The sequence below is a fragment of the Silurus meridionalis genome, chromosome 23, assembly GCF_014805685.1.
Source record: "Silurus meridionalis isolate SWU-2019-XX chromosome 23, ASM1480568v1, whole genome shotgun sequence".
Classification (NCBI taxonomy): domain Eukaryota; kingdom Metazoa; phylum Chordata; class Actinopteri; order Siluriformes; family Siluridae; genus Silurus; species Silurus meridionalis.
In genome coordinates, this window is record NC_060906.1 from 21206730 (window position 1) to 21219092 (window position 12363).

Genomic DNA, 12363 nt, shown 5'->3' on the forward strand with positions numbered 1-12363 from the left:
ATTCGTACATCCTGGTAGCGTCCCAACTTTTTGTAGCGCCTAATGTTCGCTGCTACGTTTGCCTGTCGTTCGAAATGTAAAATAGTTTTACAATTCTGAAATATTGCTACAGTCATCTTATTATAGGTCGGGGACTACCCGTAGGTTAGCATGAAACTTGTATATAAAAAAAAAAAAGTGGCTAGTTTCATCTGGATAGGCCTAATTCGAAATTTTGCTGCAGTTAAACGTTTTTCGGAAGGTTTTGCTCTACATGAAACATTTGACATGTCCTCATGCAGGTTTATGGCTGATCTACACAACAACGTGTATTGAATTTCCCCATCTGAGCAGTTTAAAATGCTTACCAGATTTTTCAATCATATACAGAAGTCGCAAGGGATTACCTTCGCCAAACGGGAAAATGTGCGATGTATATATTGTGTCCGGAAAGAGGAATGTTAGGAAACATGTTTTTCTAGGGTAGTTCAAGACGATAGTGCAGCCAGCTGTGTTGTAAGGATTAAGGGTATTGACAGAGTCAGGGAGCAGAGCTGGAAGTTGAGGATGATAGAAATTTCCTTTAAGAGTGACGAAGATGGGCATTAGAAATACGTATATTAGAGGCACTGTGCAGGTCGAGAGAGGCGATGATTGGTTGGACATGTGCAGAGGAGGGATGCGGGGTATACCAGAAGAGAAATTTGAAGGATGGAACTGCCACGCAGAAGAAGACGAAGACCAAGGGGTAGGTTTATAGATGTGGTGAGGGAGGACATGTTGGTCTGAGGGAGAAAAAGATACAGAATGAGGTTGAAGCTAATCAGAGCAATCGAAGAAGAATACAGGCCTCAAATGGTGCATAATGAAAATGAGCAGGAATTAAACAATTTTTTTTTTCTTGAAAAATATTGGAAGTTTGATTCGCAGTGGTTTAGCAGAGTTGAGCAAAGGGATGAATCATGATTAGAGTTGCATGGTGATGTTCTAGAGATGCGTCTTTTAAATATATCTGTTTAGAAATACAACACTGAATGCATTTCTATTCCACATTTAAGCATGGAGAATGAGGTGGTGTCGTGGTATGGGAAGATTTTTCAGCTGCTAGTACTTGAGGTGAGGTGCTTTATTGTGAAAAGGACAAAAACAGAAAAGATATCCCATATCTCAAAGATCCTCTGTCCAATGATGTGTTGTTGACAATTTAAAAGCTTCCTATTTTACCATTTTAGCCTGGCCCAGGATATATGTCCTCAGTAACCATATCAGCAATTCTCAACACGTCTATTCTAAAGTTCTCATCAAACGAATTGCTGTAGCCAAATTGTAATCTATATGTCTGTCACTGAATCACTCTATAGAGTTAATAAAAAGGTTTAAGAACTAGGTATTTGTTTGCTTGATTCTTCTTTTGGAGTTTCCTTTGGGATTCGTGACACAGTGCACAAACAATTGCGGTGCAATTGAAACAGGGCTAGTGTGTATTTCCAGCTGACCAACACAAGCTGAAGCACTAATAAATGTCTGCACCGGATTGCTAAGTAATATGATGTTAAACTCTGCTGTTAGGTGGGATAGAAGAAAAGAAGTGTATGCGCTTTTGTTGTTAGGAGCTAAGAGTGAAAGCTAAACCTTAAGAGCTAGGGTGGAAATTCGATCTCCAGGTAAAATCTATTGTATCTGTGCTAACAATATGTCCCCTTGTGGGAATTGTAAAATGAGCAACCAATAAGAAGAATAGCAGTGGACACCTGATCATTTAGTCCCCATTTGATTTAATAGTATTCTCCATTTTTCTAGGAAGATGTTTCACTAGATATTGGTGTTTGATTGGAGATTTGTGCTAATACAGCCACAGTTAAAATCAGGTACAGGCCTGGGGTGCATTTAGTGTTCCAGTTCACCCCAAGGTGTTCAATCAGGTTGAGGTCAGAACTTCAGCCATTAAAGATCTATCAGTGCAACTCTTGTAAACAATATCTTCAGCAGCTGGCTTTGTGCACAAGGTCGTTGTCATACTGAAACAGGTTTGGGTTCTTCTAGTTCAACTGAGGAAAGAATTTAATGCTACCATTACCATTTGCCATTACTATTTTCCCATTGGGGAAGAACCACATATGTCTGGAAGTCAAAATGTCTTGTATACATATATCTTTATATAAATACATTTGAGTTGCTTGTGTGCTCCTCCTTTAACTTACAAGACGAAATGTTTTATAAGGTTTCAAGTTGCATCATTGTGAAAAATTTATCAGGAGTTTGAAAGAGGAGAAGGACTGGAGCTCCTGTTGGTTCATTCACTAATGGTGCTGATGATTCGTGACGCAGCTTCTGTGGCATGTGTTTGCAGTAACGAGCCAACACAAGTATACTGGCAGGAGAGCAGCGAGCAAGTGGACATATCAGGCTCGGCAGGGGGCTAAACATGCGAAATGTGTTTGTGGAGATCTGCAGCTATTGATAATTTTAGCGATCTAGTATTCTATCGATTAGTCGATCGATTAATATCATTTATCAAAAAATGATATAAGAAGTACTTTTTCTTCATTAAAGAGCGATACTAAATATACAAGAGACAATTAGATGGGTCTCTTAAAATAAACAAGTAATTTGTTTCCTTTTTAGAAACATTTACATTTTTATTGCTGAAATCTGTGAAAACGAAACCCATTTACTGCATTTAATTGTTATATTACAGCTAAATGTAGAAATAAAAAAATCATAAATACGAGGCTGAAAACGTACGTGCACCACGTTTATAAATGAGACCCCAGAGCGCCCCAGAGTTTACCAGGTGGTGCGTCAGTAATAATAGTCCGTGGGGAAACATGGTGCTTTGTGTGTAGTTATATGGACTAAACAAAGAATTGAGAAAAATTGGCCTCTATGCTTTTTTGTATTCCAATTGCTCGAGCTACTCGATGCTCTAGTTTGCTTATTAACCCAAAAGCACCAAATACGATTGTCATTTATTTAAAAGCCATTTGTGATTCAGTTTGAGCTTTCCAGGCTGCTTGGAAGAAGCACCGTTTCGATGCGAGTCTTCACGAGAGAATCCTAAAGAATGCTGCGATCCCTGTAGGATCTCAGCAAGATATATTCTCTCAACCTGTGTCTTCAGGTTACCACTAAAAAACAAATTCATTGTCCATAACGGCACTTGGCACAATTTACTTTACTGTAGGAATGCACTGGTGGATATTTGGACCTCCTGTGGGGCCTCATCTGTCAAACGGGACCCAAGCAAATTTTCACATAAATTATTGGTGAGAGCAGGATATGCAAGTGTAGTTCTAATGAAAAGTCAGCTAGGTCTAGTATTTGTATAGAAGTATTTGTATCGTGTGACAGCAAATCGTTGTATATGGAGAGTCAGTAATGTTAATCTTTACTGATCAACTTAAAATTGTACAAATGGCAATTAGTTATTGTGATTTTATACACTGACTTACTGACTAGCCATTCAATTCGTAGTTTTTCATTCGATTTGTGGTATTTTTAAATTTTTTCTGACACTTAAGCTTCATGATCAGGAGTTCTCTGTTTTAACCACTGAGCATCCAGTAACAAGATTTCAGATCTTTCTGAGGGTTTGTAAGTTAGACCAAATGTCACTAAATCAGCTGTGCCATGAATGCACTTTACATCCGGTTATTGACATTTGTGGCATTTGTGACTCAAACGTTGTTGCTTTTTCTGACCGAGGTAGGATTTTTAGTGCTGTTTGGAACACATGCAAACGAACTCTAAGATGAATATGTGAGGCCTGGTGTCTTCTCTTTAAGGGTAGCTTTCTGATTTCATGCCTCTTGATTTGCCTGCTTTGAGGCGTTTACAAGCAGTTTTTGTCAATTTGGGAAGATTTCAGTACAAATTGCTAGTGTAATCATTTTGGGAGGAAACTGTACTGCTGATTTCGCAGGAAAGAGCAACTAACAGAAAGCACAGGAGAAACAGGAAACAGGAGATTTTTTAAACCTTTTTTTTTTTTTTTTTTTTTTTTTTTTTTTTACTCTTTCCAGTCCATGTTTACAGTGATCCACAGAAGAGCTGATCTGGAAAAATGATTTCCTTCGCTTATTATTTTGCTGCATGATTGAAAGCACCAGAATAACAATTGTGTGCTGCTGGACCAGTTCCCTTTCAGCATGTCCATCAAAAATTTGGTAGATTTCTTGGTGATAATTTAGCACGATACACCTTGTTAGCGGTAACAATCCTAGACTGACAGCTACAACAACTGTAGCTGATTTGTACCTTAGTATTTTTTTCTAATTTATTTTATATAAAATAAATATTTCGATATTAGTGGTGTAATCGACACAAAATTCATGGTTTGGTACGTAAGTCAAGGTTCAAATCAAATTCGCTACAGTTCAGGGGGAAGAAATGCAAATCATAAAATTGCTTGTCACTTTTTTATTAATGCAGTTTATTATTGTTACCATTTGTGAACATCAACAGTTTATTTATTTATTTATTTTTATTTTATTTTATTTTATTTTAATTTTTTTCAATTTAAATTTTTTTTTTATTCCTGTTTGGTTTAAATAAAAACTTAAATATATAAAAATAAAATAGATGAAATCAAATGAGTGCAATGCACGTTTTTATTACATTGATTAAATTGAGTAAACGAATAAATGAACATAAATTAAATGGATTCAATAAAATTAAACAAATGGAAAAATGCAATGAAACTACAATTGTTAGACACCATTTGGGTACTTATTTCAGCATACTTTAACAAATTTCTTTATTTCTTTCCATCCTTCATTCACTTCCTGGATATGCAGAATTGTCAAGGTTTTCTTGTTTCAAGAGTCATTCTAGAAGCTGTACATAAAACTGTCGAAAAAATATTGGCGATGACAGGAATTGGCAGAAAATTCGTACAAATCGTATTTGTAGCCACAGTGACACTGCACTCAAAGTGACCAAACAAACTTGCGGCCCGCCACTTAATATGTTCGTGAAGGAACTCAGATTTGAACTATGTTCCTCATGTAAAAAGGATCGAAACAGTACGAATATGTGTATCGTTACACTCCTAATCGTTATCATCATGAATTTCACATTGGCAGTGGACAAGGTGCTATTGAGAAGCTCATTAAACAGTACTACTAGGAATATATCTCCTCAAGTCCACCAAGAATATTTCAGCCTTAAAATAAACGCTCGACGTGAATACCATCTTGCCGATATAAGCTGTTGCACTTCTTTTAAGCAGATATTTCTGTACTGGCATTGCGATAGACCGGCTTCTAGAAGATTCTCTGTATGATGTCTGTCTCTCTGAAAGTTAAAATGGGCTGCCATCTGTCACGCCGCCCGGGCTGAGTAAGGCACCGTCTGGGATACAGACTGATCCGATAGTGCGGTAGGGAAATGATTTGGTCAGTGAATCAACGGCTTTATTTTCCTGGATCTGCTTTACAGCTTTGTTTTATTATTTATTTTATTTTTTTGTGTGTGGCTTGAAGTGAAGGGTTTGATGTCATCTTCTGGGAAGCATTATCAGGGCTTTATTTTTTCCATGTTTATTATTCAACCGTTGTGGCCTGTTGCTTAGGATGAATTTTGCAATGTAGCCAACCAGAGTAAACTGCAAGAAGGTGTGTTAGCTAGCATAGCTGCTTCTTACAATTGCTGTTTTAGCCAAGAAGAAGATGTACTGACTGGACTGTCAAAGTATATGTTATATGTCAAAGTAAAAAATAAATAATTTAGGTAAAAAACATGTTGCAGACTCAAAAAAGACTTGTATTATAAGCTAGTATTATAATACAAAATAAAATATTCAAAGTAGAATAACATTTAGATATAAACACTATGTTTTGTGGATCGAAATATGGATCTTTCAAAATATTCCATGGTCGAAAATCACAGTGTTATGTGACCTATATGCTATTTAAACAAATGAAGTATTACAACATTAAGGCTAATGTCCACTCTGTAGGTAGTCAGTAGGGCTGTGCAATATGGACAAAATAATCATATTGCGATTTTCTGAATGAATATTGCGATTGCGATTTTCTTTGCGATTTTGACAATTGTTTTTGCTTTTTCAAACTTTTTTAAACATGCTTTTTCTAAATGTATTCAGTGCACAAGAAGTGCATAACAAAACATTTCACAATAAAATAACATAGTATTAATAGTTTAATAAACAAAACTGTAGTAAAATTGTCTTTAAAACAGACAAAATAAAATAAATTAAGATTAACTAAACTAAATTCCAGTCATAATAAATAAAACTGTTTTTCAGTGCACACATTTCACAATGAAATAACTGTACAGTAGTACTAACTGCTTGATAAACAAAACTGTAATAAATTGTCTTAAAAACAGACATGAAATAAATTAAGATGAACTAACCTCAACTCCAGTCATAACAATAAATAAAAACTAACAGAAATCAAACCCAAAAAACAGATTGCTCTCTTAAAGGTTTTTTGCAAGAAAAACCAGCATGTCCACCATATCTGTGGTCGTGGCGTAGTATTTCACCTGCTTGAGCTCGTATTCAACGCCCGCCTTACATTTCTCATACATTTCGGGAATAGCAAATCGTGTGAAATGAGTGCGAGATGGCAGCTGGTATCTTTTGTCGAGTGTTTGTATTAGTCTTCGGAAGCCGTCTTTACTGAAGATGTGCGCAGGCATCATATCTTTGCATATATAATAGGTGACCGCGTCGTTAATTTCTTTGTGCCGTTTTGATCCTTTCTCATAAGACATGGCGCTTGCAAATGCTTGAACAATGGATACTTGTTCAATCTGTTCGGGCTGGCTTTGATGTGTGCTTTAGTTTGTTTCGATGGACTTTGTCGACATGCATTGATCATGCAGTTTTTTATGGCGCTGTTTTAAGTGTTGGAACAGATATGTAGTATTGCTCCGTTTCGTTGGAATAATCATTCCACAAGTCTTGCAAATTACCTTGCTCTGTGACACATCCTCTCTCCTGAATCCAAAATACTCCCAAACGACTGACGTTGAATTTCTCTTTGGCACCAAATCATTTTTATTTTGACCTGCATCCATATTTTGTTCTTTCCTCCCGCTCGCCGATTCATTTTTTCCGCTCAGCTTCGTCGTGCGCTGCGTGAGCTCTGATTGGTTAACGTCTTAAAAACATGCGCACAAGAACGTATTCAGAATAAAAATATAAATAAAATAATAGATAAAATCGCAGCCTTATGCGGTTTAGAAATCGCATGTGCTTAAATCGCGATTATTTTGCGATTGCGATTAATTGCACAGCCCTAGTAGTCAGCTTGTTTTTTTTTTCCCCTTCCAATTTACATATAAACTCTTTGACTACCCGGAATTTGCATGTCTTTTTATTTCGGGTTAATGATTCAGGATGCATTACAGGAAATATAAAAGAGTGTTTTTGTTCCAGCGTTCTAACTCAGACCTTCCTGACACGGATGCTAAAGGCTACTAAATGGTGCTAAAGAGTCAGAGGGCTGATCTTCTGTTTCACATCATGTGCTGCTCAGGAACATTTTGGTTCACTGGACATTTGGTACATTTGCATGCCTTCATTCATGAAGTGTGGTGTGTCACATGATTCCCCAGATTACAAGCCAGGTTTGGTCTAGGGAAATTACACTCCTCTCCAGTGTCGCGTAAATGTTAAATGATTCCAAATAGCATCACATTACAGTCATTGAATCACTTCAAAGTTGAACAGTTGGATATTTGTTCTCGTGCTAAAAAAACGAACATCTTTGACTTACTACATTAAAAGTGCAAACTTTGCAGTAGTAACCCAATAAAACAAAAATCAGTACACCTTTCATTCCTGAGATCTTTTTCTTTTGTAATTCGTACGCCCACATTTATTTTTAATGAACGTCCCCGATTAGAAGGATACCAGGGTTTCAAATGGTTCTTAAAAGATCATCTGCCTTTCTTCAGAGACTTAGAGGCATAGTGTTGCTCAACCGTCCTCTTTATAATACACCAAACATCACAATTCCTGTGAGTCATCTTTTCAGATTTAGCCCAATGTCATCACACACCCACCACCGTGCTTCACTGTTGGTATTCACTATGCAGTCACTAGTTTTGCTGAGGTTCACACTAAATTTGGTTGTATGAACCCAACAAATCTCTCTTGGTCTCATTTTACTGAAGAATATCCTCCTAATAGTCACCAGGCTGCTATTCATGCACTTCAGTAATGCTTAATCTGGCAATTTTGAGCTGGAGAGGTATCAAATTATTATTTTTATTTTTTTGTTTTTTTAAACACTCGTTATAGAGGTTAAAGTTATGCAAATAATGTCCTTTTATCTAAAATGTCCTAGATTTTTACTGATAACTCCTGTGCCAAGCCTGAAGCACTAGTCCGTCTAGTTTTCCGAACTTGATTGTGCAAGTAATGTGCTGTCCATTCTGTACCACCTGTACCTGATTTTTTGCTGCAGTTGTTTTGCAACAGAATTTTAGTTGGTCACACATATTCTGGTATTCTTTTTCCACTAGCAATTCTTCTGATCAGTACTGTCTTGTACAATTCTATTCCTTATGGACTCATAATGTGGAGCTGGGAAGTGGTAGCTCAGTGGTTAAGGCTCTGGGTTACTAATTGGAAGGTGGTCCCTTCGAGCCCCAGTATTGCCAAGCTGCCACTCTTGGCCTCTTTTGAACAAGGCCTTTAACTATTTGTGCTTCGGGGGTCTCTATTAGGACTGACCTCATGACATCGCCTGTATATGCGAAGAAAGAATTTCACTGTGCTTTTATGTACATGTGATGAGTAAAATGCCCCTTTACCTTTAATACAGATCATTCGGACCGTAACTGAGATAAAGTTCTGGTAATCACAGGTCAATTTTCTATCCATGTTTATTTAATTAGGTTCACCAGTGTACTCAGTTTTGTTTCTTTGTTTACATCTTTTTAACGTGCGTCACTGATCGTATTTACTTTTTTGCACTGAGGCCATGTCCACACTAATTATTTTGTTTTCGAAAACGCAGATTTTTTCTCTCACTTTCGGCTTTCCGTCCACACTGAGACTGTGTTTTCAAAAACGCAGCTTTTTGAAAACGCTTTCCAAAGTGGATACCGTTTAAAAACACCTTTTCTCGCCTCAGCGTCGACTAACGAAGGCTTTTTGAAAACGATGAGGCATTTTTAGTCGTTGATATGGCGTTTCAAAGAGCATAAATACATAGTAAATAAACACCAGGCAGAAATAACACAGGACAAAGCATCTTAGCTTTTGCTCATGCACAGATCAGGGACATAATCGTTTTCAGATGATCCGTGTGCTGAGTGGATGAGCAACTTTTGCGATTGAAAACGAAAGTGGGATGTGGAGCGTTTTAGGAGAAAACCCCCTTTTCAAATTGATCTGGTCTTAAATTTAGCATATACTTAGCCTAAGTGTTTACTTTTAAGTACATAACTTAGTATTTCTACAAGTATTTGGTTTTGTTGGTTCACAAGAGGAAGTAATCTACTTGTCAGTTTAGAAATAATGCAATGTTTGAGACGTAATTGTTCGACAGTTAATTAGTATTCCACAGAGCTGTATTCACTTGTGTTGTAGAGTGTAGCTTGTAAATAGGTTTCATTTATTTTATTTGAGGTTTATATGAATTGCAGGGAAACAACATGAATGGAAAAAATGAAACAAACAGCACAAATCTTTAGAAAAGCCTGATTAATTAGTTTTGCCAAAGTTTCACTGGCTCTGGTCACAAATTTAATTTTACACGGGCTGATTACACTTGGACAAAAGCCTTGAACACTTGAGACACAAAATAACTAATAATTAAAAGCAAAAAAAACCTAAAAAAAAACATAGCTACTGCTAGACAAAAACCTTCTCATTTATTACTTCCTTTGAATCTCTTGCTCGTCTTCAACATAAAATGCTGGTCCTTCATCTTCGGCTTGCACTATCACGGTTTCTTTGTTGTTTTTGCACGGTAAGGATTGTATGTTTTTTTTTTTCTGTGCATGTGTGGCAGAAGGCATTGCTTTAAAACATCAGACACCAGTAAGAATTCAGCTAAGTGGTGTTACCAGTGTTCATATCTGGTTTATTTGTACTTACCTGCTAGACAAACTGTTCAGCAGCTTTTGATGCTAAAATGTACCGGAGCTGTGGTGCTTCTCCTGAATCCCCATTACTTGCTTAACCCCTCAAGCATTAGCCATAACTTTTAATCAAATTGTACTATTTGGAATAATTTCCATTCATGGATGGCGGAGTAATATTTTAGAGGTTGGACATCAAAACGTGTATCAAGGTCTCCATAAACAAGGAATTCTTAGTTTTTCTAAGAACAAATTTATTTAGCTAGTTGTACTTCATTACATTATTTCTTTAAATTTTTATTTGTATTAGAAACGAGTTTAGCGCATGTAGGACGTTTTGGGGACAAAGTGAGATAGGCTGATGGTTTGGACATGTGCAGAGGAGGGACCATGGGGTATATCAGTAGGAGAATGCTAATGAATAAACTGCCAGAAAGGAGGAAAAGAGGAAGGCCAAGGAGGATGTTTATTGAAGGCATTGACACAGATAAAGTGGTAAAAAAGGAATGTATAAGTTTGTTCCTTATAATTATAAGTTTGTCACTAATTATTTATTTTTTTTGTCATACTCTGACTTTTGAAAGGGTATCCAAGCATCCAAACATTGAGACATTAGACAGTAAGTGGCATGAACGGTGACCCTCTCACCCCATTGCCGGCCCAAACTGAGAAGCAGGAAGATCCCTGACAAGACTCTTTATATAAAATGGGCAACATGAGGGACCCCAGTATGCAATAGTTTGCAGAACAGTGTTTTTATGGTACCAACACGAAGTGGGCCAACACAGAACGGACCGTTAGATGATCACTGGCAATGCTTCAGAGGTTTGATAATTAAAGCCCAGAAGAGCAGAGGCCCACCTGTCAGGGGACGTAATCAGTACAGATGAATAGTGCTGCTAATTCTGTTTTAATGTAGCTTATAATTGTGTTCTCTCATACCATCTGTTGAATGCATGTTTTTCTTCTGCACTACATGTTTTCCAGCAGCTGTACTTCTATTTGCTTCATTAGATTTTACAGCTGGATGTTTGACACCTCTGTGAGTAGGAGAGGCCTGCTGCCTATATATAGATGATGTTGTGTTTTTGCTTTTGCCCTCAGGAGGATGAATGGGAGTTGTACATGTATAGATGGAGGAGTGGATGGACATTTATGGATGAATGAAACGAAACTGGTCAGATGGTTGCAAGGATGGATATAGTTATGGTTTGATGAATGGCCAGATGTATGTAATAGATAGATGGAAGAGTAGATCTTTTTAAGGATGAATTGATGCATGGAAACATTTATGGATGAATAGATGGATTAATATATGTAGTTGGGGCAATGTGTGAATATGAATATTTGGGTGATTGGATGAATGTGCAGATTTATTGGATAGAAAGATGGATGAATAAATAGATGTAGGTTGTTGAGAAGTAGAATGAATGGACATTTAGGTAGATTGGTTGGATAGGTAGATGGATAGATAAATAGTTGGATAAATCAATTTGCAGTAGGTGAATGGATGAATATCTTGGTAGGATGGATGGATAAATATATATGTTGGTGAGTAGGTGAATAAATGTATGTACAAATAGATTGAATGGATGGAAGGACAGAAATACTGTATGTAGTTAAGTAGGTGAATGGATGGATGTATAGGTACTATGGAAGGATGGATGGATAGATATAGTTGGGTGAGTAGGTAAATGGATTAATGGGATGAATAGATATGGGTTGGTGAGTAAGAGGAATGGATGGAAGTACAGGTAAATTAAATGGATCTATGGATGGATGGATAAATATATGTTAGTGAGTAGGTTACTAAATAGAGAGTAAATGTACAGAAATTGGATGGATGGATGGATGGATGGATGGATAAATATATGTTGGTGAGTAAGTTACTAAATAGAGAGTAAATGTACAGAAATTGGATGGATGGATTAATAGATAGATGGATAGATGGATGAGGGTGAGTAGGTGAATGGATTGATTGGATGAATAGATATAGGTAGGTGTGTAGGTGAATGGATGAACGTAAAAATGGATAGATAGACATACTGTATTTTTGGTTGAGTAGGTGAATGAATGAATGTGTACAGGAACATTAGATGGATGAAGAGATATAGGTGGGTGAGTAGGTAAATGGATGTATGTATAGAATAGATGGATGAATATTTGGATATATGTGGGGTGAGTGGGTGAATGGATAAATGTGCTGATACGATGGATGGATGGATGGATGGATGGATGAATGAATGGAAAGATGGATGGACAAATGATATTATTTTCTGAATTCCTTTACAAACACCAGAGAAACTTTGCAGTTCTCTT

The 12363-nt window shown here is 36.9% G+C and overlaps 1 protein-coding gene across 1 annotated transcript in view; it reads left to right on the top strand.

The window, feature by feature from the left end:
- The window catches only part of man1a1 (mannosidase, alpha, class 1A, member 1), a 124494-nt gene that overhangs the window by 29242 nt on the left and 82889 nt on the right, over positions 1-12363 (top strand). The window lies entirely within an intron of this gene.